General features: G+C 41.1%; 1 protein-coding gene across 1 annotated transcript in view; it reads right to left on the bottom strand.

Moving 5' to 3' along the window:
- The window catches only part of DDX10 (DEAD-box helicase 10), a 407,034-nt gene that overhangs the window by 44,245 nt on the left and 335,181 nt on the right, over positions 1–27,608 (bottom strand). Inside the window, exons 18-19 of the transcript XR_011390521.1 lie at positions 4,850–4,988; positions 4,292–4,443 (exon numbers count right to left, since the gene is read on the bottom strand). The gene's annotated coding sequence lies outside the window, so the exon portion shown is untranslated. The remainder of the gene's footprint in view (positions 1–4,291; positions 4,444–4,849; positions 4,989–27,608) is intronic.

The following is a 27,608-nucleotide window of genomic DNA, read 5'->3' as shown; positions in this document are numbered from 1 at the left end:
CTAAAGGGATGAAAGCATGAAAATGCTGGAGGTCATGAAGTCGTATCACTGGCGTAGTACAAGTGTTGAAAAACTAGACAGAAACCCAAATACCACCTCCATGGACGGAGTTCCTTTATACGGACAGATTTCATTGCACTTGTACACGAGGCTCAACCTTACCTGACTCCTTTATTTACCACCTGTCCCTGTCTTCACTTCCACTAAATGCTTTTTTCCCTGGTTCTGCCAGTAAACTAGCTGTTGAACAACCTCCCAGAACATTTCCATCACTGTGGAAAGTTTTATTGGACAGCTCTGTCTGCAAGAATACAAGGTACTCATATTATTCAAGAAAGCTGGTGGCTGTTAGACAGGTTTGGAACAGAGCAGTTCCATAACCATTGTTTAGGGAGGTTAGAAATCAAACTTCTAACAGTTATTTAATGTATGATTACTTTTGCCTTGGCCAACAAAGCAACAAAACATTGTAAGGGAAGATCTGATTTAATCCATGCTGTGGTTAACATCATCAGTCTCAAATGTTTCTTCAGGGTTTCACATAACTGTTACTTCAAACCAAGCCATTTGTGCGTTGTTAATGTCATTTTTGTGTTTGTGCATACACACACACATATATATATGTATATAATATATTCCTTCTCTCAAGTAGATTGTAAGCTCCTTAAAAACAAAAATTTATTCTTTTAATTCTTTTTACCATAGAATATGCACAAAAAATTACTTTGATTAATAATGACCTACAAGGTTCTCTCTGACTTAGCCCTCCCTTCTTTTCATCCCACTCCTAGACCTACTCTTTATTGTTCACTTCTACTGTACACCACATGGTCTTACCAAATCCTCCAGATTTTATGTTCTCCCTGGACACTGCACACACAGCTTCCTACCCTACCCTACCATTTTGGCTAGCTCTTGCTCAGTCTTGCTCCATGTTTACCACCTTGTCTGACCTCCAGACCCTAGGTAGCCATCCCACCCGGGAGCTCCCTAGTGTACCTTCTGCAATGCTTACCCATATGCTATTGCCAACTCAGCTGTCTATATTCTTCACTAGATCAGGGGCTACAGCTTGTTCATGGTTGTATCCCTAGAAGTGAGCATCATGTCTAACACTTAGAAATCATACAAGTGTTTATTAAATAAACCATTAAGTACATTGATAATGTACCACAAAAATTGCTAATCAGATAAATTCAAGTGAGGATTTATAGTTATGATATGGACTCACATTCCCACAAATGATGTGGCTACTCATATCCTGGCACTTCTTCCTTCTATCATTTAAAATTCAGACAAATGGGAATTACAAACTCAAAACACAAAAGAGCACTTACATCAAAAGTAGAGACAGAGGTTTAGGATAGAGAAATACCAGATAGACAGATAAAATTACCATTTCAGTCTTCTAGCTTTTAAGCTAAAGGTATTGAATATATGGTATTTGACTTATTAATATGTTTTTTAACATTTACAAGGAGACTCAAGAAAGTTTAAGGAAGAACAGGTCTTCAAAGAAGGAGGTACCTTTCTCTGAAGGGAGGAGAGAACCTCCACTTTGACTATGACCTTGTATAAACAAGATAAGAGTCGGAGAACTCAAGGGGCTTCCATAGCCTTGGAAACTCATGACTGGTGCATAGGGAGATTACTGATGCCATAAACAGGAGTGTCAATTTGTTAAGTCAACAACAGGAGTCACTGTGCACTTACTCCTCATGTAGGATCTCTGTCCTTAATGTGCTGTACATTGAGACTTAATGCTATAACAAGTACTCAAACAGTATATTTCACTTTGTGTTTCTATGGGGGTGCAAACTGTTGAAATCTTTACTTAATGTATACTAAACTGATCTTCTGTAAAAAAAAAAAAAAAGAAGAAGAAGAAATTATCAATTCCCAACTTGACTCTCACTGGGATTAAACATGACAATAGGTCTGAAAAAAAAAAAAGTTCAAGGAAATGGAATTAAAAGATAAGTTTATTTTGGCGCAAAAAGTTAAAATCAATTCATTTTCATAATATGTATTTTTCATGAATTTTTGAAGACTCCCAGTATGCATGGATTTCAAAATTTTTCAACTAAATTAAACTTATCTTTTAATTCCATTTTTCATAAACTTTCTGAACTACATTCATATATGTTACACATTTTATGTATCAAATATTATATAGCATAAATCCCAATTTTTCAGAGCTTTTTCTTTAGTGACAACTAAATTTTAACTGTTTTATCTTTTTTTACTTTTCTAAAAAATTGTATGCTTTTACTACATTTTACAAATATTTCAACAACGATTTTTATTCTTTCAGGTGGGGAACAAAGGATGCTACCTTCAGTGTAATAGTAATGTGCTCAATCCTCTACCAGGTATGAGAAAATGGATGTCATTCTCTGTGCCAGATCCTTTTGGCATCTTTAAGAGATCATTTTTCCACTCCAGCCCAGATGGTCACGATGACCCTCAAGGTATAACACCTTGAGTCTAGAAGCACAGTTTCAAATAGCTTAATATTGTTGCAGGGTGATACTTTTCTCCATGAAAACAATGAAAGACAGCAGAGGGGAGCAAGGAAACAAGAATGTTAGTCTCCTTTGTTAGGGACACCTATTCAGTGCCTACTTTGTGGCCAGCATTGTGATGGGCACCAAGAATGCAGTCATAGCTAAGGCAAAAATGCACAGCTGCTGACCCCAGGAACTCACCTTCTTGGGTGCAGAGGCAGACAAGTAAGCCAAAGTACAGCGTAGTCAAACAGGAATAGCCCACAGTTAACTCTAAGTCGTAGAGAGGCAGGTATAGGTGAATTCTAAAAGGCTTCCAAAGGCAGAGGGCAGGGGGAGTGGGCTGAAACTGCTGCAAGCACAGGTGGCAGCAAGAGCCAAGATGGAAGATGAGAATGTGCTGTCATGAAATGGCATATCGGGGCCGGCATTGTGGCACAGCAGGTAAAGCCCCCGCCTATAGTGCTGGCATCCCATGTGGGCACTGGTTTAAGTCCCAGCTGCCCCAATTCCGATCCAGCTCTCTGCTATAGCCTGGGAAAACAGTGCATGATGGCCCAAGTCCTTGGGCCCTTGTACCCACGTGGGAGACCTGGAAGAAGCTTCCATCTCCTGGCTTGGGATCGGTGCAGCTCCAGCCATTGCAGCCATCTGGGGAGTGAACCAGAGGATGAAAGACCTCTCTCTCTCTCTGCACCTCTGACTCTGTCTTTCTGTAACTTTGCCTTTCAAATAAGTAAATAAATCTTTTAAAAAAAGCAAATGAAAGAAAAACATACATGGCATATCAAGTAGATGCATTTCATTTCCCTGCCCCTCTCTGTTTCTCCCCTCTCTGTCATTCTGCCCTATAAATAAATAAATAAATCTTAAAAAAAATAAAAACAATTTAAGCTCATCATTTAATTCCATTTTCCCTCAAACATCTTGAAGTACCATCATGTATTTCAGCATGGGAACAAGAAGGGTGCTGTTGGAATATCAGGATATACTCACCCACGCTTAGTTGTGAGCCCTTAGGTTGTTGGAAATACGGAAATACAGATTGTATTTTAAAGTATTTAAAATTTATTCTGCAAGTCTTTTTTTTTTTTTTCTTGACAGATAGAGTTAGTGAGGGAGAGAGACAGAGAGAAAGGTCTTCCTTCCATTGGTTCACCCCCCAAATGGCCACTGTGGCCAGAGCTATGCCGATCTGAAGCCAGGAGCCAGGTACTTCTTCCTGGTCTCCCATGAGGGTGCAGGCGCCCAAGCACTTGGGCCATCCTCTACTGCCTTCCCAGGCCACAGCAGAGACCTGGACTGGAAGAGGAGCAACGGGGACTAGAACCCGGTACCCAAATGGGATGCCGGCACCGCAGGCAGAGGATTAACCAAGTGAGCCACAGCACCGGCCCCAGCTCTGCTGGCTTTAACACCTAATTATATTTGACTTGGGTCAATATTAAAATTTTTTTGCATCCCCTAATCATTCTGTAAGGTAAAGTAAAGGGGGGAAAACTGGCTCAGACCCACTGGGGAATTAAAAGCAAACTAACTTAAAACTGGAAACTTTTAAATAAAAGACTATAGAAAACTAGATCAATCATTAACTGCCTCCACTAAGAGACATAGTTCTGCAAGGCTTTTTCTGGGGCCCTTCTTGCCGAAGCCTCCTCCATAGGCATAATCACTCTCATTTTACAAGAATCTTTTCAAAAAACTACTGAGCTATTCCTGCCATATAGAAGCACATGGTATTATTATAACAACCCGGTCAGAATGAGGCTTTGTGAATTACTCACTAGGTTGTGGGTGGGTTAAGAACTGATCGTCTGAGTTCCCAATCTTTCCTAATGAGGATGGCCAATTGTAATTACTTGATTCGTCTTTCAAATGGCTGATTCTTCTCTGGTTTCTTTTGGGACTCTCCCATTTCCATTCTGGATAGCAAACCCTGCTGGCAGAGATCATAATTAGGTGTGATTTAAATGCTGCATAATTTGTACAATACTATAAAATGCCAATGCAAAATCAAGGAAGTTTGGTCAAGAGGAAAATTTATTTTGGAAAAGAAGAGAGGGGGAGCAGGTGGCACTAGGCCATCTGCTTCAGAAGGGATAATTAGGATTTTGATTTTCCTCTGAACATTTTTAGAAAAAGCATTTGCAAGGATTGCTGAAAAGTAGCATCAATTCTAAAAAGGAAGTAGGAAGAGATGCAAAGGCTGAGCAAGCAGAGCTCCCCAGATGAGTCCACAGGGACAGAGTCAACCTCACTAACGAGAACTCCCCAAAAAGAACAACTCAGAAAGAAATCCTGCAAGCAGAAAGTAGCCATCAAAGCAGAAAAGATGACCCTACCTCTGATATAATTTTTTTATCCATTGATAAAGATCTTCATCTCCAGGAATTGGTGCAAGTTCTTTTAAGAATGTGAATATTTTCTTCCTTATCAATCTCTAGCCTTTGACTGGGTGGCAATCTCTTAGTGCTTCTATCCCTGTAAAGATAAAGAATTTAGGCATATAACTTAATAACTAGGAAGAAAGAGACAAGTTCTTAAAGGCTTCAAAAAAAGAAGGAAGGAAGGCCACAAGGGTGAAAACAAGTGAAGGGAGGGAGAAGAGGGGAAAGGAGGAAGGGAGAGAGGGAGGGTGAGAGGAAGGGAAAGAGGACAGAAAACATTATAAGGTATATTGTTGAGCTATAATTCAGATGGTACTGCTTAGTGAACATGCATACTGAGTTGGGTCTGTAAAGGCGGAAGACAGTTTCTATAAAATTAACAATTTAAAGGTATCTTTTCTAAGTGATTTTCTTTATAAATTTTATTTATTTATTTATTTGTTTGACAGGCAGAGTGGACAGTGAGAGAGAGAGACAGAGAGAAAGGTCTTCCTTTGCCGTTGGTTCACCCTCCAATGGCCACCATGGCCGGCGCGCTGCGGCCGACGCACCACACTGATCCGAAGGCAGGAGCCAGGTACTTATCCTGGTCTCCTATGCGGGTGCAGGGCCCAAGCACTTGGGCCATCCTCCACTGCACTCCCTGGCCACAGCAGAGAGCTGGCCTGGAAGAGGGGCAACCAGGACAGAATCCAGCGCCCCGACCAGGACTAGAACCCGGTGTGCCAGCGCCGCTAGGCGGAGGATTAGCCTGTTGAGCCACGGCGCCGACCCCTAAGAGATTTTCAATAAATATGTATGCTCACAACTTAATGCTTCAGTTTTAATATTTTCTGTAATGTGAACCAAATTAGTCAATTTATTGCAATATTTGCTAGCATATATTATAATCACTGAAATTACCTTCCTATAACTATTAAAATACAATTTCTAGTTCAAGTCATTATCCTTACACTGAAACACCACAAAACAAATTAGAAATTATATTTAGGTGAAATAGTTTCCTCATAGAATTTGGGTTTGTCATGTGAAAACTTCAGTCATAGAGTTCCAGTTTGGTTGGAAGAGTTTAAAGTTAACTCATAATCTGGTATGAAATGAAGCTTAATGGATGATATTGAGTAGAATAAACCCTCATGAATTCAGACTTAATTAATGTGAAATTTGTCATGCTTAGCTTTGCTATACTCAAAAAAATTTTTTCTTGGAAAATTATTATTATAAATTATACCAAGAAAAAGTTTCCTAATGCTATCTTCAAGAATCTTGATTCTTTTAGAAATGAGGATTTGGAGAAAATTTGTATTTACCAAGAACCCTGCTTATACTTTTTGGCAATGGTGCTGAAAATACTGCTAGATCTACCTTATTTCATACATCTGTTTTGTCCTACATTGGTTTTGTTCTGTGTATGTACAGAATTCCCTGGAAGGAAGCTCAAAGGGAAGAAGAATGAGTGAAAAGATTCAAGGATGCACCAAACAAGTACAAATATTATCTTTGAATAAAAAAAAAAATCCAGGCTACCTTCTAGCAAGAAATCTAAGCTAGCTTCTAAAGGTAGGCCACCAAATCAACCCCCTTACTAAGATCTCTGTTCACTGTTCTTGAAGCCACTTAAGAAAATGTGATGCCTGTGTTTGCATTTTGTTCATTTCTGGGCCTTTCCTCCAAAAGTAATAATCAGGTGAACTGGGCTTACCGGTCAGTTTGCCAGAAGAAAGCAAGCCTCATCGCGCCTGCCCCAGACAAGCCTACCTCCAGAAGACAGGGAGAACCATTTGCTGTGCTGAACAGCACGCTCCCTAAGATCTGACCAACAATAATCAGTCTCCTCGTTCTACTTTCATCGGTATCTCATTTAATTCAAATCTAGAACAAGTAACTTCCAATACAGCATATTATTATAATTGTTCTGTTACTAATTACTGTTAATCTCTTACTGTTCTTCATTGATAAATTAAACTTTATCATAGTCATGAACATACAGAAATAATATATATATATATTATAAATAGGTTTGAGTACGATCTGTTCCTGATTTCAGGCATCCCTTGGGAGTCCTGAAACATGTCCTCCACAGATAAGGGGGTACTACTATAATGATGTTTCTCTAGACAAACACAAACAGAAGTGATACTTGTGAAAATCAGCCATGGAGTCCTTGAAGTACCCCCTGACTGTCCTACAAACCATGCTCTTCAAGTTAGAAGAGAGTTGGCCAATGCACTCTTTAGTTGTAGTGCAGCGGTCAGGAAAGCCAGATGATGGCCTTGTTGACCTTTTAACCAGCTGTGAGACCCAAGGCCAGATCCTCTGAACATTTTGCATATGTCTCACATATTAAAGGAAGGGAATTGACACAATGAACATTAGTCCCTTCTGACTCTACTACTCCATAATGCTAATAAAATGCCTCAACACAGACGATGAGAGGATGCTATTTTTTTTAGCCATGAACTGTATACCTAAAAGTGGCATGATTTACCCGTGATTTTTGAAACAACCAAACCCAATAAAAAAGTTTTCCAAAAAAGATTTAAACTCAATCTATTACAACAATCGCTTCTCATGTTCCAAGTGCAAAAATAGGCTGCTTTCAGTTCATGTAGAATGATTTTGAGAAATCTAACATGAGTAACAATTTGGCCCTATCCTGAAAAATCCTGGTGGCTCATATTTGCATTCTGTATGAGCAATTAACATTCATCTCAGCAAAAATATGAGCAACAACTTGGGGCCATAAGTAATCAAGGAGTCCATTTTCATTTCCCTGAGTATGAAAGACAGAAACCCAGGGATTTGGGCAGAAACTAGAAAACAGCAGAAGAGATGTTGATTGTGTTTTTAAAATTCCAATTTCATTTTCAAGTGCAGAATGTGCCCAGAAGCAAGAGAACACAGCAACCTGCAGCAAAGGTCCTTAATTACTTCTTTCCCCGTCTCCTTCAAACATTAGCAATCCGGAGGCCAGGTCCATAAAACTGGCTGGAAATCACTCCAAATTATTCTCTCATCATGTATTTGAGAAAAAGGCAGAGGTTATGTTGCAATGTGACTCCTCTAAATAATTATTCAACAGACTGGGGATTTTACCTCTAAAATCCTCTAGTATCAGTGGGATTTCAGAGTCAACAATGAAACTAATATTCTGTTTCCCCCAGGATTTAAATGATGGGGTTCTTTCTGCTTTCTTGTTCTACACATCTAGATGGGATAGTTATTACCTTATTGTAAGTTCTGCAACAGCCAAAACACAAAGGAGTCTGCCTTATTATTTCCACTATTACAAAAGCATTTGCCAGAATTTGTGTTCCAATTTGCCGGCTGAAAAATTGCACATCCTGAGGACAGGATCTACTGTAATTTGTCCTCTAGGCAGTCACGTGCTCGCTCACTCGCTTTTGCTCTTACTCCTTTTATTCAGGTTGGCATCAATCAAAGAGTCTCGATAATTCTTCATTTATATTTACAAAGACCAAAACCCCAAGTTGATTTTAGTCAAAAGATTCTTGCAAGTCCTAATCAGAAATTTAAGAATTTATTTTGTCTCCAGGAGTCAGTCTGAGATTACTGGTGAAGAAACAAACACCTCATGAAGGCTTAAATCAGTGTCCTGTCCAATAATGTCAATCATTGTATGGGGACAAGAAGCAGCTGGAACACGGGAATGTGAGATAAACAGGGACAAACAGAACAAAGTGAAGCAATCTATCTTGGACACAGGAAATTTTAAAAATTATTTTACTTATCTTTATTAAGTAATTTTAATTACTCTTAGATGTATGTATAATCCTGTTATCTGCATATGCTCCTAATGTACAGAAAGTATGAGATCGTTTTTAAGATTTTATTTTATTTATTTGAAAGGCAGAGTTACAGAGAGAGAAAAGGAAAAAGAGCGAGAGAGCGAGAGAATCTCCTCCACCTGCCGGTTCACTCCCCAAATGGCCACAACGGCCAGGACTGCGTCAGACCAAACCCAGGAGCTTCTTCCAGGTCTTCCACATGGGTGGCAGGGGCCCAGATACTTGAGACATTTTCTGCTGCTTTCCCAGGCACATCAGTAGGGAGCTGTATTGGAACTGGCACAGCTGGGATTCCAACTGGCACACGCAAGTGATGCCAGCGTCACAGGCAGTGGCTTTACTTGCTATGCCACAACATTGGCCCCAAATTCCTTTATATTTTCTCTTTTTTTTAAGATTTATTTATTTATTTGGAAGTCAGAGTTACACAGAGAGAGAAGGAAGGGCAAAGAGAGAAAGAGAGAGAGGTCTTCTAGCTGGTGGTTCACTCCCCAGATAACTGAAATGGCTGGAGCTGTGATGATCGGAAGCCAGGAGCCAGGAGCTTCCTCTGGGTCTCCCACACAGGTGCAGGGACCTATGCACTTGGGCCATCGTCTACTGCTTTCCCAGGCCACAGGAGAGAGCTGGATCAGAAGTGGAGCAGCCGGGACCCTAACTGGCATCCACATGGGATGCCGGCACTGCAGGTGGCAGTTTTACCCGCTACACCACAGCGCCGGTCCCCCTTTACATTTTTGTTAAACATCTTTGGAACAAGATTGCCAATGAAGGAGGAAATCCAACGTACTCGATGCCATTCTGATGTCTGTGCTGATGTCGTACCTGACAGAAGCCAGGTGAGAAACACCACTGAGGGAAGCCAGTGTCCCCCTCAGGCAGGTGAAGTATGCTGAACACCTGCAGGATGTCCAAGTGATGCTCATTCAGACATCTTCCTGCTGCAACCTCTTCTCGAGAGGCCACAGAGGCGATTTCGCAGCTGTAAATGTTCCTAGCCCCAGACTCCTGGCAAAGAGTCCTGTACCCTACAGAGGGTGATGACTAACAATGGAACCCAAGCCTCTTGCCCTCTCTTGGTGACTTCCTGTTTCCTGTAATTGCTAAGGACAGGCAGGAGGTCATTATTGGAAGAGCTGTGCCTGCCCTCCTGATGGACTGAGGCAACATTTCCATGCTGGTGAGCAGCAATAAGCAGCAAGAATAACAGAGACAAAGAGATGGATTCTCTTTCTATAAATAAGCATAGCAATCTGCTCTGGGACTCCGAAGTCATAAATGTACAATAGAGATACTAGGTCCTCCTTAATTCGCCAAAAAAAGCTCAGTATTACGTAAGAATTATTTGGCTCTTCAGCAGAAGGATTTTTTTTTTTAATGCCAAGCCTCTCTTAAATGACAGTAAACATACTGGAACAGCTCAGGACACCATACTCTAGGGTACAGAATAAGAAGAACTTTCTAGTTTTTTTTTAGTTGTCGTAAACATTTTCAGCACCACCATTATCAGTCTTTTGATTATCCTGAACTATAATACAGAGTTCTCCGGTATGTTAACCTGGCCTGTTCATATCTGGTACATGTAACTCCATTTTTAGTTTTAAAAATAGCATATGGTTTAGGTCAAGTGGCTTCTCTTGTAGGATGCTGCTGGTCAGGGAGATGGCATGGAGTTACCATCCTGACCAATGCTATTCCACCCTCCAATTGTGCTAGATCTGGAGGGGCTTTGGCAGCCCCACCCATCAGGTTTTCTTCTTTATTCTTCCTTGTTTAAAAATGTTATTTTAAAATTTACTTACACAAACATACACATTTGTAATTCAATGTACACAGGTATCCTATCACACATTTTGGTTTTTCAGTTTTCTTCTGCTCCTCTGGCCCCATTCTCTCTTACAGCTCCACAAAAATCATGGTCTCTTTCCCCAAACAGGAATCTTCACAACCCATTATGTGTCCTTCCATTTTTTTCTCTGCTCATATAATAATATAAACACACACCTATACAAACGTGTACACATGTAGATTTTCCTAGACTTAAAATTTTTTACTTTATTATAGTGCAAAAGCATACTCATGAAATCATTCTGTTTTGCACTTTCAGCATTGTAGTCAATAAATTACATGATATATTCATGAGTTTATTATAAGACAAGCCTTGTGTTAGATGATTTTGCCTAACCATAAGCTAATGTAGTGGTTCTCAGCATATTGAAAGTAGGCTAGGGGCTGGCCTGAGGCACCAGCATCCCATATGGACACCGGTTCAAGACTCAGCTTCTCCTCTTCTGGTCCAGCTCTCTGCTATGGCCTGGGAAAGCAGTAGAAGATGGCTCAAGTCCTTCGGCTCCTGCACACACACATGGGAGACCTGGAAGAAGCTCCTGGCTCCTGGCTTCTGGCTTTGGATCGGCACAGCTCCGGCTGTTGCAGCCAATTGGGGAGTGAACCAGCAGATGGAAGACCTCTCTCTCTCTCTCCCTCTCTGCCTCTCCTATCTCTGTGTAACTCTGACTTTCAAATAAAATATGTAAATCTTTAAAAAAAAAAAAGTAGGCTAACTAAGCTATGATATTCAACAGGTTAGGTGCATTAAATGCTTTTTTGACATGATTTTTCAACGTCTGGAAAGTTTATCAGTATGTAACCTGATCATTAGTCAAGGAACATCTCTATAAAAGATATGGTATTGTTTATTTGTTTCACAACAGTAAAACTATGTTCTAAGAACTTTGTTAAAGAAAAAATTTATTGGAACACACTATGGTACAGTGTGTTAAAGCCACAGCCTGCAGTGCCAGCATTCCATATGAGCATCGGTTCGAGTCCCAGCTGCTCCACTTCCAATTCAGCTCCCTGTTAACGCACCTGAGAAAGCAGCAGAAGATGGCCCAAGTGCTTGGGCCCTTGCTGAAAGAAGCTCCTGGATCCTGGCTTCCATCTGGCCAGCCCCAGCTGTTGCAGACATTTAGGGAATGAAACGGCAAATGGAAGATCTCTCTTTCTGTCTTTCCCTTCTTCTATCATTCTTCCTTACAAACAAATAAGTAAACCTTTTAAATTTTTTATTTATTTATTTAATAAAGTGACAGAGAAAGAGGGAGACAGAGATCTTCCATCCTCTGGTTTACTCCCTAAATGGCTGCAACAGCCAGGTCTCTATCAAGCTGAAGCCAAGAGCACAGAACTCCATCCAGGTCTCCCCAACATGGTCAGCAGGTGTGCTATCACCCACTATCCCCCACCCAGGTGCATTAACTGGAAGTTGGATCTGAAGCAGAGCAGCAAGCAAGCAGTGGCCTAACCTTCCTGTGCCACAGTGCTAGGGCCTTTTAGGCACTTTTCTGCATCTTGCTTTTCTCATTATAAATTACTTCATGGAAATCTCTCCAAGTCAAGCAATGGAGTTAGAGGTTTGTTTTGTTTTGTTTTTGCTTTTGCTTTTTAATGGTTCCAAAAGATACCATGATATCTTTCAATAATTCATGAAGCCATTGCGTTCCTGATAAATATTAGGTACTTACCTTGTATAAATCTCTATGAGGGCTGGCGCCGCGACTCACTAGGCTAATCCTCTGCCTTGCAGCGCCGGCACACTGGGTTCTAGTCCCGGTCGGGGCGCCGGATTCTGTCCCGGTTGCCCCTCTTCCAGGCCAGCTCTCTGCTGTGGCCCAGGAGTGCAGTGGAGGATGGCCCAAGTCCTTGGGCCCTGTACCCCATGGGAGACCAGGAGAAGCACCTGGCTCCTGCCATCGGATCAGCGCGGTGCGCCGGCCGCAGCGTGCCAGCCGCGGTGGCCATTGGAGGGTGAACCAACGGCAAAAGGAAAACCTTTCTCTCTGTCGCTCTCTCTCTCTCACTGTCCACTCTGCCTGTCAAAAAATAAAAAGTTGTTGAAGTGAAATGGACACTATGAGAAACAGTGACTTGATCAGCTCTTGTCCTGACGGTTGATGTACAATGTAATACTTTATCCATTTTAGTATTTTTTTTGTTCTAGTACTATTGGTTGAACTCTGTAATTAACACACAATTATTCTTAGGTGTTTAAATTTTAACTGAAAAGTGATCCCTGTTAGGAATTTGGAAAACATTATGCTGAGTGAAATAAGCCAATCCCAAAGGGACAAATACCATATGTTCTCCCTGATCGGTGACAACTAACTGAGCACCAAAAAGGAAACCTGTTAAAGTGAAATGAACACTATGAGAAACGGTGACTTGATCAGCCCTTGCCCTGACTGTTGATGAACAGAGGGATAATACTTTATCCCTCTTAGTATTTATTTTGTTTGTTCTACTTAATGCTTTTGGTTGAATACTGTAATCAATACACAATTATTCTTAGGTGTTGAAACTTAACTAAAAAGTGATCGCTGTTAAATGTAAGAGTGGGAATAAGAGAGGGAAGAGATGTACAATTTGGGACATGCTCAAGCTGACTTGCCCCAAACGGTGGAGTTAGAAACATACCAGGGGATTCCAATTCAATCCCATCAAGGTGGCATGTACCAATGCCATCTCACTAGTCCCAGTGATCAATTCCTGTTCACAACTGATCATAATGATAGGACTAAGAGCCAAAGGGATCACATAAACAAGAATAGTATCTGCTAATACTAACTGATAGAATCAAAAAGGGAGAGAATGATTCAACATGGGAAGTGAGATACACAGCAGACCCATAGAATGGCAGATGTCCTAAACAGCACTCTGGCCTCATAATCAGCCCTTAAGGCATGCGGATCTGGCTGAAAAGCCCATGAGAGTATTTCAGGCATGAAAAGCCAAGACACTCTGGCAAAAAAAAAAAAAAAAAAACCACACACACACACACACACACACACACACAAAAACACCTAAATGAAAGATCTCCACGAGTGAGATCCCAGTGGAAAGAATGGGTCATCAAAGAAGGAGGTACATTTCTCTGAAGGGAGGAGAGAACTTCCACTTTGACCATGGCCTTGTTTAAATATGATCAGAGTTGGTGAACTCTTTATCCATTTTAGTATTTTGTTTTTGTTCTAGTACCATTGGTTGAACTCTGTAATTAACACACAATTGTTCTTAGGTGTTTAAATTTTAACTGAAAAGTGATCCCTGTTAGGAATTTGGAAAACATTATGTTGAGTGAAATAAGCCAATCCCAAAGGGACAAATACCACTTGTTCTCCTTGATAGGTGACAACTAACTGAGCACCAAAAAGGAAACCTGTTAAAGTGAAATGAATGCTATGAGAAATGGTAACTTGATCAGCCCTCACCCTGACTGTTGATGAGCAGCTTAATATGTTATCCCTCTTAGTATTTTTTTTGTTTGTTCTACTTAATACTTTTGGTTGAATACTGTAATCAATACACAATTCTTCTTAAGTGCTGAAACTTAACTGAAAAGTGATCACTGTTAAATATAAGAGTGGGAATAAGAGAGGGAAGAGATGTGCAATTCGGGGCATGCTCAAGCTGACTTGCCTCAAATGGTGGAGTTAGAAACATACCAGGGGATTCCAATTCAATCCCATCGAGGTGGCATGTACCAATGCCATTTCACTAGTCCCAGTGATCAATTTCTGTTCACAATTGATCATAATGACAGGACTAAGAACCAAAGGGATCACATAAACAAGAATAGTATCTGCAAACACTAGCTGATAGAATCAAAAAGGGAGAGAATGATCCAACATGGGAAGTGAGATACACAGCAGACCTATAGAATGGCAAATGTCCTAACAGCACTCTGGCCTCATAATCAGCCCATAAGGCATGCGGATCTGGCTGAAATGCCCATGAGAGTATTCCAGGCATGGAAAGCCAAGACACTCTGGGGGGAAAAAAAAAAACCTAAATGAAAGATCTCCACGAGTGAGATCCCAGTGGAAAGAATGGGTCATCAAAGAAGGAGGTACCTTTCTCTGAAGGGAGGAGAGAACCTCCACTTTGACCATGGCCTTGTCTAAATATGATCAGAGTCAGTGAACTCATGGGGGCTTCCATAGCCTTGGCAGCTCATGACAAGAGCCTAGGGTGATTACTGAGGCCATAAACAAGAGTGTCAATTTGTTAAGTCAACAACAGGAGTCACTGTGCACTTACTCCTCATGTAGGATCTCTGTCCTTAATGTGCTGTACATTGAGATTTAATGCTATAACTAGTACTCAAACAGTATTTTTCACTTTATGTTTCTGTGTGGGAGCAAACTGTTGAATCTTTACTTAATGTATGCTAAAGTGATCTTCTGTATATAAAGAGAATAGAAAATGAATCTTGATGTGAATGGAAGGGGAGAGGGAGTGGATAAGGGGAGGGTTGCGGGTGGGAGGGACGTTATGGGGGGGAAGCCATTGTAATCCATATTCTGTACTTTGGAAATTTATATTCATTAAATAAAAGTTAAAACAAAAAAAAAGCCTTGGCAACTCATGACAAGAGCCTAGGGTGATTACTGAGGCCATAAACAAGAGTGTCAATTGTTAAGTCAACAACAGGAGTCACTGTGCACTTACTCCTCATGTAGGATCTCTGTCCTTAATGTGCTGTACATTGTGAGTTAATGCTATAACTAGTACTCAAACAGTATTTTTCACTTTGTGTTTCTATGTGGGTGCGAACTGTTGAAATCTTTACTTAATGTATGCTAAAGTGATCTTCTGTATATAAAGAGAATTGAAAATGAATCTTGAAGTGAATGGGATGGGAGAGGGAGCGGGAAAGGGGAGGGTTGCGGGTGGGAAGGAAGTTGTGGGGGGGAATCCATTGTAATCCATAAGCTGTACTTTGGAAATTTATATTTATTAAATAAAAGTTAAAAAAAATAAAATAAAATAAACTCTATGAGGGCTCCCCAGAGAAATGGAATATATATATAATATATATAATTAAATATATAGTATATATAATATATTATTAATATGTATTATATATTATATTATATATAATGTATATTATATATATAATATATATATATATGGATTTATTATAAGGAATTGGTTCTCAGAATTTAGAGGCTGGAAAATCCCAAGATCCACAGTTGGCAAGTTGGAGACTGAGAGTTGATGTTTAATTTCTAATCCAAAAGCCAGAAGGCTCAAGCTCTAACAAGAGCCAATGCTTTGGTTCCAGTGAGAAGGCAGGAAAAGACTGATGTCTCAACTCAGGGTAGTTAGGCAGCAGGAGTTGCCTCTTACTCCAGGAGAGTCAGGTTTTTGTTCTATGCAGGCCTTCAATTAATTGAATAAGTCTCATCCACACTAGAGGAGGCACTATGCTTTACATAGTCTATTGACTCAAACACCCTCCAGTAATATTTATCCAAAAATATACTCACAGACAAATCTGGAATAATACGGGACCAAGTATCAGGGCACCCTGTGGCCCAAGGTTCACACATAAAATTAAATTAAACAGCACAATATCTTTACATATGAGTGTTTTTGTTCTTAAGAATAGTCTGGGAGCTGGCACCACGGCTCACTTGGTTAATCCTCCACCTAAGGTGCCAGCATCCCATATGGGCGCCGGATTCTGTCCCGGTTGCTCCTCTTCCAGTCCAGCTCTCTGCTGTGGCCCAGGAGGGCAGCGGAGGATGGCCCAGGTGATTGGGTCCCTGCACTCGCTTGGGAGACCAGGAAGAAGCACCTGGCTCCTGGCTTTGGAATGGCACAGCGCTGGCCGTAGCAGCCATTTGGGCAGTGAACCAACAGAAGGAAGACCTTTCTCTCTGTCTCTCTCTCACTGTCTATAACTCTACCTGTCAAATTAAAAAAAAAAAATAGTCTGTCTTAATGTCTTCAGGCTACTACAACAAAATACCATAAACTGGGAAACTTATAAACATAAGTTATTTCTCAACATTCTGGAGGTTATGAAGTCCAAGATTAAGGTAGTTACAGAATCAGTATCTGGTGAGTTCCAATTTTCTGTTTCATAGATGGCACCTTGTCATTGAGTCCTCACATGGGAGAAGGGACAAGGAAGATCTATGGAGCTTCTCTTGTGGGGGCTTCTCTAGTGAGGGCATTCAGAGCCCTCATGAATTAATCACCTTCTGAAAGACCTCACCTCCTAACACCATAACATTGATGATTACGTTTCAACATGTGAATCTGGGGAGGAAATAAACATTCAGACTACAGCAAAGTCCCAGCAGTGAGATTCCTATACAGAAAGGAATGTGTAGGGTTAATTATAATAGCATTTGATCATCTGCTTTCCCCCAAGATTAATGATTTACATCTCTACCAGCACTGCACAGGTCTCTTTCCCCCCATCTTCACTAGCAATGGATATCACTGCTTTTCAAAATTTTGGCCACTTCTAAAAGATATTGTTACTTCAGATTAAAGTCCCTAAACATCAGTCACTTTTAGTACCTTTCCATAAACTTCTGGCCATATGGAGTTGTTATTCTGCAAATAGTCTTGCATATCATTTGTCCATTTTTCTGTTGGGAAGTTTCTACCTTTTTAATTTTTATATTGCTTTTAAGGATTTGTTTATTTATTAGACAGGCAGAGATACAGAGAGAAAAGGAGAGACAGAGAAAGAGAGGATTCTTCCATCTCCTGGTTCACCCCCCAAATGGCTACAATAGCCAGGATTTTGGCCCGGCCAAAGCCAGGATCCAGGAGCTTCTTTCAGGTCTCCCGTGTGGGTGCAGGGACCCAAGCACTTGGACCATCTTCTGCTGCTTTCCCAGGTGCATTAGCAGGGAGCTGGATTGGAAGTAGAACAGCCAGGACTTGAACTAGGCGTCAAATGGAATGTCAACACAGCAGGCAGAGGCTTAATCTTCTATGCCACAGCACTGGCCCCAATTTCTTCCTTTTTAATAACTTGTAAGAATTACTTACATATCATTAAATATAAATCCATTAATCCCATTTTTCACTGATTCTTTACTATCATCTACTTGTTTGTGTTTCTGTCTGCTTGGTAAAGTTTTTCTTTTATAGCTTGTGGACTTCTAGTCTGGGTAGAGATCTCTCCTACCACCACACTATGTAAGTTAAAGCCCAGTATTTAACTCTCTATTTTTTAAATGATATTTGCATTATTTTGTGCATATTTGGATTCAAATTTTCTTTCATCCAGATGGAAAACCAAGAATCTCAATACCATATTATTAAATCCAGCCATTTCCTCCTCTACAATAACAAATTCTCATACAAATTAAGTTCCATTTCTGCATTATCTATTTTACTCTCCACTAATCTCTTTCTTTTTCCCAAAACCAAGGTTGTATTGATGCTATTGTTTTAAAAGTGGCTCATAACATCCAATGAGGGCAATCTCTTCATCATTTTTCTTTCACAGATTTTCTTGGCTAGTCTAAAAGGTCCATGCTTCCTTATAAACTATAAAGAAGTTATATTTCTGTTTATTTATTTATTTGTTAAATTGGAAGAATAATCTAATTTCTAAGATTACAAACTCTCAATTAGGATACTGACAGAAATTACCTAAAATGTATACATGAATTCTGAAGAAATTATCCTTTTTAAAAAAAAAAGATTTTATTTCTTTATTTGAGAGGCAGAGTTATAGCCAGAGAGAGGCAGAGATAGAGAGAAAGATCTTCCATCAGCTGGTTCACTCCCCAAATAGCTGCAACAGCCAGAGCTGAGCTGATATGAAGCCAGGAGCCAGGAGCTTCTTCTGGGTCTCCTACATGTGTGCAGGGGTCCAAGCACTTGGGTCATCTTCCACTGCTTTCCCAGGCCATAGCAAAGAGCTGGTTCAGGAGAGAAACAACTGGAACACAAACTGGTGCCCATATGGGATGTCAGCTCCATAGGCAGAGGCTTAACCAACACTATGCCACATTGCTGGCCCCAGAAATTATATGTTTTGTGCTAAGTTTTTCCTTTGACAAATTTTCCAAGTATTCAGATAGTGTCGTGTGTCTGTCAATAGATTTTATAGTTTCCTTCCTATAAGTTCTGTGTCTTTCTTAATATACTCATTTAAAAATAGGCATTGTATTTAAAGTTACTATAAATGAATTTTTAAATTTTTATTTCTGAAAATAAAACCTTACACATTCCTTTCTGTTTAGAAATCTCACTGCTGGGACTGCTTAATTAGAGAAAAAGAAACATACTTTAATATTTCTCTTTTTTTAAGTGTACTTATTTATTTTTATTTATTTGAAAGGCTGAGAGAGAGAGAGAGACTTATCTTCCATCAGTTGGTTCATTCCCCAAATGCCTGCAACAGCTGGGGCTTGTCCACACTGAAGTCAGAAACCAGGACTTCCATCCAGGTCTCCCACATGGGTGGGGGAACCCAAGTATCTGAGCCATCACCTGCTGCCTTCCAGGCACATTGGCAGGAAGACAGATCAAACTCTCAGGTGAGACTTGATCCTAGGCATTCCAATATGGGATGTGAGCATTAAAATGGCAGCTTAAATGTGCCACAATGCCCACTCCAGGTTTTAACATTTCCAGCTACCTTTTTAAACAATTATTTTTCCAAAGTTGAGTGGCTTTTTTGAATACCTAAAAGTGGAGTCTTAGTGGTTTTGAAAAGTTATAAAAAACAGGCACCAGTAGGACTATTTTTAATTGATTAACTAATTAATTAATCTGAGACCAGAGACAGAGACAGAGGTCTTCTATCTACTGGTTCAATCCCCAAATGCACAATTTGGCACTGGGCTGGGCTGGTGGCCAAAACCAAAAGCTTGGCACACAGAGTGAGGTCTCCCACAAAGGTGGGAGGAACCAAATCACTTTAGCCATCACCTGATGCCTCCCAGTGTCTGCATTAGCTGGAAGATGGAGTCAAGAGCCAGAACTGAGCATTGAAGTGAAGGATTCCAACATGAGACTTGGGCATCTGGGTAACAGACTCAAACAGTGTCAGTTATTTCCTTTCTTATTTCATTCACTATAAACCCTAACTCAAAGCTGCATAAAGACAGTTGTAATATTCCTTTCCAGTTCCTGATTTTTAACAGAAGTAGATTAGTGTTTTGTCACTTAATAATTGCAGTTAATTTATGGTGAATAATCTTTTATTGTATTTAGGTTGATTACTTGTGTTTCTGTATTTCTCTTAAAAGAATTTTAAAAAATTCTTTTTCAAAAATGAATATAGTCATGATTTTTTTCTTTTCATTTGTTGAAGCAAGGAATTATATTGATAAATATCTTTATATTCATCTATTCTTGCATTCCTAAAATAAATTCTACTAGTTCACAGTCTAATATTCTTTTAAAACTCCACTAGGTTCTATTTTGCTGTTTATTTCAATTTCAGCATCAATATTCATAAATTAGATTGGTTTACAGTTTGCAAATTTTATAGTTCTTAAATTTATTAGAGTTAAGTAAAAAAATTAGATTGGTTCCATTAAGTGAATTCAAACCTTTTCCATTTTTGTATTGTCTAGTAAAATTTAAGTAAAATTGCAACTATCTTTCATTAAGTGTTAGATAAATCTAAGTAATGAACCCATTTTTGTCTTGGGGTCTACTTTCATTAGGAATCCTTTCACGAAGCCATGGTCTCTCCTCCTTTGCTATGCTTCCAGTCCCAAGGCTGGGGACTGCTTAGTCTTCTATGATCTACAGACAAAAAGCCAAATTTCTTAGCTCAGTAATGTTTCCTTTCCTCTATATTACCTCTTCTTATTTTAGTTCAATTGCTGTTTGCTCTGAGTCTTTTTCAAACATTTGCTGATGAAATGAACATGAGTGCAATGCTCTACAGTATCACATACCTTGAAATCACTTTTTTTCCCTTGCCTTGAGGGGTGAATATCTTGACTATCTTTTTTTTTTTTTTTTTTTTTTTTGACAGGCAGAGTGGACAGTGAGAGAGACAGAGAGAGAAAGGTCTTCCTTTTGCCGCTGGTTCACCCTCCAATGGCCGCCGCTGCAGCCGGCGCACCGCGCTGATCCTGGCAGGAGCCAGGAGCCAGGTGCTTTTCCTGGTCTCCCATGGGGTGCAGGGCCCAAGCACCTGGGCCATCCTCCACTGCACTCCCTGGCCATAGCAGAGAGCTGGCCTGGAAGAGGGGCAACCGGGACAGAATCCGGCGCCCCAACCGGGACTAGAACCCGGTGTGCCGGCGCCGCAAGGTGGAGGATTAGCCTATTGAGCCACGGCGCCGGCACCCGCTATCTTGACTATCTTGACTGGTCATTGGATACCCCCCTCCTCCTTTTTTTCAAGCTTACAGCAGCCATTTAGTACTGCTACGCCCTACCCAGCCGGGCAAAGAATTTTCATATTGTGTATTTCCTTTTGATTTTATCCCAGCATTGCCTAGCCTCCAGATGATGTCAATCTTACATTCTTATGTAAGTAACTATTTCTTCTTGGCATAAACTAAGATTTTCTCTTTAGAGTTCAATTTTTACCAGAATATGAGGGAACTTCAAAAAGTTCATGGAAAAATTACATGATACATTTACTTTGGCGCAAAAAATTTTGAAATCCATGCATTGTGTTCTCATAATAGGCATTTTCCACAAACTTTTAAAAGATTCCCTCATATGTCAGGTTTCACTTTTCTCAGTAATCTGCCCTGGGACTTGGCTAATCCCTCCAGATACAGATTCAGAGCTTTCCATGAAGCTGTCCAGAAATTTTCTTCTCGCATATTTTTAAAAGATTTATTTATATATTTACAAATTTATTTCAAAGAGTGAGAGAGAGAGAGATCTTTTACCCACTAGTTCACTTGCTCAAATGGCTGCAGCAGCCAGGGCTAGGTCAGGTCAAAGTCAGGAGCCAGGAACCACATTTGGGTCTCCCACATGGGTGGTAGGAACCCCTTTACTGGGGCCATTGTCTGCTTTCTCCCCAAGTGCATTAGAAGGAAGCTGGGTGAGAGGCAATGGCAGCTCTTGATCCCAAGCACTCCAATATGGGATATACATTATCCCAAATGGTGGCTTAACTCAGTGTACCACAATGCCCACCCCTCTGTATGTCCTTAATTATTGTCTCTTCTTCAGTCGATCTTTTTATCCTCCTGTAAATCCTATCATCTGCAGGTTAAATCTCCTTGTTCTTTCCTCCCAGTCTCTCCCTTGCTTCCCCCTTTCCCTTATGATTTTCATATCCGTGTGATTTTGCTCTGTGCTTTCACCTTCCAAGCCACCTAGGTGGGTGTCAGTAGTGACTGTTAACTCTTTAAGCTTCACCTACTGATTAGATGAAAACATTGCTTTTTTTCTTCAGAAAGTCTTTTTGTAACAAATGCACTTCAATCTCCTTAGGTTTCCATACTGCCTTTTCACCCATTTATGCCAGCAGCTGTATTTTGCTGAGATCTGATTCTGCTGTTTCTGACTCATCTTTCTCCCTCCCAGGGTTAGGATCTCACAGTTGTGTGTTCCTCATTGTTGGCTCAGTGCAGTTTAATCTGATTGGTGGTGGATGGGAAGAGGTCTTTTCCTCCAACGGCTGGCAGCCTAAAACAGGCAGATTTGTGTCCTGCCTAGGTTACAGAAGGAAAGTACCTACCCCAGTCGGCCTAAAAAGCAGAGAGAGGCCTTGGGACATCCCTCTGGCTTTTTCTTGGTCCTCAGGCACCACCAGGACCGGCAGTGCCCACGAGACTTAATACCATCTGCCCTGCCTGTGTGATCAAGGTTACCTCTGGGCCAGTCCTTCACTGGCTGAATTCCTTCCAACTCCCTCAGAACTCTGATCCTTGTCCACAAACTCATCAGATCTGAGTCTAGTTCTGACACGAATTTATCAGAGTTCCCTTCTACAGAGCCCCTAGCCCCCACTCAACCCAGTGCTCATCAGCTCCAGATGCCCTGTAGTTTCAGAAATAACAGATACAGTATGATCAATTGTGAACTGAAATTGATCACTTGGACTAGTGAGATGGCATTGGTACACGCAACCTTGATTGGATTGGATTGGAATCCCCTGGCACATTTCTAACTCCACCATCTGGGGCAAGTCAGCTTGAGCATGTCCCAAATTGTACATCTCCTCTCCCTCTTATTCCCACTCTTATATTTAACAGGGATCACTTTTCAGTTAAATTTAAACATTGGAATTGGGAATATGATGGAATCAACTTACTCTCCAGTTAATAAAACACAGAAACTTAAAAAAAATACTTTGTAATGTCTCCCCTCCTCCCCTCAACCTACAAGTTCCAAGTTGAAAAATCACATGGGTGCGAGACAGACATGCCTGGAGGAAACAAACAAAAAAGCAATCCCAATTTAAGCCACATTTTACATGATATTTTTCTTCATTTCTGCAAGGCCTGCCCTGGTTCTGTGGAGGCCCACAGCATGTAGGTCAATTCTTACGTTCACCACTGTGTTCATTAAATATAGGAAACTGGGCCAGGACGGTAGATCAGAAAGAGAGGAGATGCTTCCTTCCAGGTCTCACTTGGTCTGCATTTAATTCAGCTACAATGCCAAGAAAACTAAATATTACAAAGCAATAACCCTTTTGTGAGCATCTAAGTTAGAAAATGAAGAAAAATATCACTGGCTCATGCCCTAATAAAGTCGAACTGTTGAAAAGGCTAAGAATTTATGGCAAATTCCCCCCTGAGCTGCTCTGTTTCCTTTTCACCCATGATTGAAGTATGTTTGTGCAGCCTGAAGCTGCTCTCAAATGTCAGCCGAGCCTGCTTTAATCCAAGCATCCTGGGAAACTGCAGGCTCCGCAGGTCTGTGAGAAGCAGTGGTGGGCTGGGAAGAACGAGCTTGAATGAGCCAACGCCAGGTCCGTCTGGATCCAGAGGGAGGCTGTGACGGCAGAATGCTCTGGATTAGGAGAGCGCCCAGGTTTCTCACCTGAAGGGTTAGGCCAAATTGCCTCCTTCCAGGGTTATTGTAAAGTTGAAAGAAAATGTTTCATAAAGAGTCAAAGAATTATGCTAAAGCAAGGAGGTGTTGTGTTAGCATCCTTATCACTAAGGTTTCTGTGGACCTGCCTTTTCAGGCTCATGCATTTCCTCATTCAAGCCTGGCACATTTCAGAAAGCACATTTATTCACACCTCCATCTATTTTTATAGTCCCCATTAGCAACAAGAAGCATCAAAGTGATTAAGCCAGTGTTACTATTAACAGTCTCTCATCGATTTATGACAGCACAAACAGAAGCATCTTCTGGGTGTAGTAAACTGCTGGATACATTAAGTGTGTAATAAAAGGTTTTACTGTATTTATAAGTAATAAACTTAAATCAATCTGGGCTCAGAAAAGAATAAAAGATATTAACAGATTCAAATAGTTAGGAAACCATAGTTTTTCCTTTTGCTCTTCTTCTCTGCTTTTCTGTGCTTATCTGTTTTTCCCAACAAGCATGCTGTGATTTCAAATCATCCCCCAAAATTTCATGTGTTGGAGAGTAAATCCCCAGATTCATATGTTAATGGCATTTGAAGTTGGGGCTTTGGGGGGTAATAGGATCAGGTGAGGTCAGATGGGCTGGACCCACAGGATAACATCAGTGATTTTACAAGAAGAGGAGAGAACCAAGTCAGCACCCTTGCTCTGTCTTTCCTTGTGCCTCCCCTGGCTGTGTTATGATGCACAAGAAGATCCTCACTAGGTGCTGGTATCATAGTCTGAGCTTCCTGGCCTCCAGAACTGTCAGCCAAATAACTCTGCTCTTCACGAATTTCCCAGTCCCAGGCATTTGCTACAGAAACAGAAAGTAGACCAAGACAAAGAGCTTTCTCTCTAGTTCTTTTGCAGAAAAATAAACAGATGTTTCTCTACTAGACTGCTCAGCCATTGTCAGATGTATTAACCTTGACTTATTACCCTCCCACAAATAACAGAGGTAGGTGTCTTATTTCCAAAATGCAAAAAGTGAAGAATTCTGGAATCATCATTAACCCCACAAACTTGCTGTTCTGCACAATGGTTCAGAAGCAGGCTGCCTTTCAGAATCAGAGTTAGCTGAGTGCTGTGTTCTTGTACCTGGTCATTTGAGCTAGTTACTCAAAGAACTTCTCCAGGGCCTTGACTATGGCATAGCAAGTAAAGCCACTGCCTGCAGTGCCAGCATCCCATATGGCCGCCGGTTTGACTCCCAGCTGCTCCACTTCCAATCCAGCTCTCTGCAATGGCCTGGGAAAGCAGTAGAAGATGGCCCAAGCCCTTGGGCCCCTGCACCTGCGCGGGAGACCCAGAGGAAGCTCCTGGCTCCTGGCTTCAGATTGGCACAGCTCCGGCCGTTGTGGCCAATTGGGGAGTGAACCAGCGGATGGAAGACTTCTTTCCCTCTCTTTCTGCCTCTCCTTCTCTCTGTAACTCTGACTTTCAAATAAATAAATAAATCTTAAAAAAAAAAAAATACAAAGAATTTTTCCAACCTCTTTCAGCTTCACTTTCCCCGACTTTGGAACATGAGGATGCCCAATAACTCTTCAATGAGGATTACAATTCCTTAAAAAGTACTTTTCCCAGTATCTGGCAATGGCAAATACTCAGTGAAAGAATATTAGCTTTTTTTTAATACAATACCATTTAAATCTACCCTAAAATGCCCACAGAGCCTTTGAAGAAAATAAAATGCTAATGTAATCCAATACTGAGGCTATAAATCTGGAGACTGACTCAGATGGGCAATTCCTGAGCCTGGCTGCTCATCAGGATTTTCTGACGAACTTAAAATGCAGGTGCCTCATCCCCAGTGAGTCAGAACCCCCTAGAGGGGGATCATGACAAGAAGCCACATCTATTCAAGGCTCCCCAGGTGATCTTGAGGAGCAGCTGTTCAGGGAACCCCAGGCTTAGACAACTGGGGCCCAAGAAAATCGAGTACCATTACATAGAATGTGAAAGCTAAAATAAATTCACCTCAATTTCATTTCAAATTGTCTCTGCGTTCCCTTAAAAAAAAAAGGCACATTCTAGAGAATGCCTTGTTTGCATGTCTAAATGTGATAAATATAAATACGTAAAGGAGCAGTACTCACAGAAAAGAAATACCCATGGAAGCAGCAAAGTTACGTGTTGCCATAAATCAGCTTCCTAAAGAACAGACACATTGTGCAATAGAAAAATGAACCAAACCATCCTTTAGTTTTTATGCTACAATTGTTTAAAACTCAGCCAGGAGTCCTGAAGGCCATGCAAACCGTTTCCTGTGGTGGCCCAGCCTCACCACATGAAGTCACGGACCATCTCCAAGAGAGGGTGACGTGTGGGAAGCACGAGTGTAAGCTTCCTTCATGTTTGCCTTAAGGTTGATGTGCTCTTGTCTATACTGCCCACTCAGCAGCCCAAGGCAAAAACCCAAGAACACCACCCTTGAGTGCCCTTGTCCCCCTGCCTGGCCCACCCACACAGTGACCAGTGTACCATGCCTACTTCACCTTCTGACCATTTTTCTTATTGTCCCCCTCACCTGACCACCACCAGCCCAAGAGAGCCTGTATGTTCCCATCCTAGCCACTCTAGTGCCTCCATCAGACAGGGTTCAGCACAGGACCAGGGCGCTAACAGAGGCGGACATAGGAACTTGTGGGTGCTGAAGCTGGACCAGGCATAGATGCACTGGCAGCAACAAAGGTTTGTGGGGCCCCACAGAGAGCTCCGGGTAGAGCGTGCTGCCCTGCGGGGCCAGGGCCTTTTTATCACACACTTCATCGGAAGGGAGAGCCACCATCCATAGAGTCAAGGCCTCTGGCCAGACATCCCAAAAATTCTCATTCCCAAAATAAAGAAAACTTGCTATTGGATAATGTAACACATCAGGCAAGACCTTGGTCAGAGCCCCACCACAGTTGTGTCATTTTAGCCAGAAATTTTAATTTCTCTGAACTTCAGTTCTTCTGTTTAAAATGGAAATAACACCCATTCTACAGGGGCACACTGAGAGTTGGAAATATTTAAAAGTGTCCAGCACGATGTCATAAATAAGAGTGCCAATTGTTAAATCAACAACAGGAGTCACTGAGTACAGGCTCCCCACATAGGGTCTCTGTCCTTAATGTGTTTTACTATGAAACTTAAAAACAACACTACTAGTCGAACAATGTCCTATACCTTGTATGGTTGTGTGAGTGCAGCCTTTTGAAATCCTTGCTTAGTGTATACTAAGTTGATCTTCTGTATATGAAGGTGATTGAAAATGAAACTCGATGAAGGGCGGGATGGGAGAGGGTGTGGGAGAGGGGAGGGCCGCTGGAGGGAGGGAGGTTGGGGGGGGACCACAACAATACAAAAGTTGCACTTTGTAAATTCACATTTATTAAATAAAAAAAAGAACTTGTGGGGGGGAAGCCATTGTAATTCATAAACTGTACTTTGGAAATTTATATTTATTAAATAAAAGTTAAAAAAATTAAAAAAATAAAAGTGTCCAGCACACAGTAAGCACTCAATAAATTCTAGCTAATACACTTACCAATAACTGTACATGCATGCATGTCTACGTATTAGAAACTGAAAGGATGTATCCAAGAGTTCTGTTCCTTAGGGTTACATCATCCTCAGTTTAGACTGTCAGTGTGTGATGAATTTCCTCATGGCTTGCAAGTCTCAGACTCTCTGTGCATGCCTTTAACAGCACAGTCCAGATCCACACCTTTATGAGGGCACAGAAGGGAGAGTGGTGCAGGGAAAAGAGGTGGGAAATACATTTTTTAATGGCAACTGCTTTGAGGTCAGAACAAATGACATTTCTTTTCAGTTCTTCATGCGTGACTCCTAGAGTCGGGTCACAGTGTCCCCATCCACCCAGTGTGAACCAAACAGGTAAGAGTGTTGGGATGACCTTGTTAGGATCTCGTCTGAACACGCTCCATCCGCTTAGCACCTAATGCAGCCTTTAGCACAGACAGATGCTCAGAGATTACTTTTAAATGAGAGCGTCACAGATGACCTCTCTTCTTCCTCTGCAAGCCATGTTGAAATAAAGGAGACAATGGCCACGGTCACAGGCAG

This window comes from Oryctolagus cuniculus, chromosome 1 (assembly GCF_964237555.1).
Source record: "Oryctolagus cuniculus chromosome 1, mOryCun1.1, whole genome shotgun sequence".
In the NCBI taxonomy this organism is placed as follows: Eukaryota; Metazoa; Chordata; class Mammalia; order Lagomorpha; family Leporidae; genus Oryctolagus; species Oryctolagus cuniculus.
The sequence above is the reverse complement of the archived record's forward strand: the minus strand, read 5'-3'. Positions and strand labels throughout refer to the sequence as shown.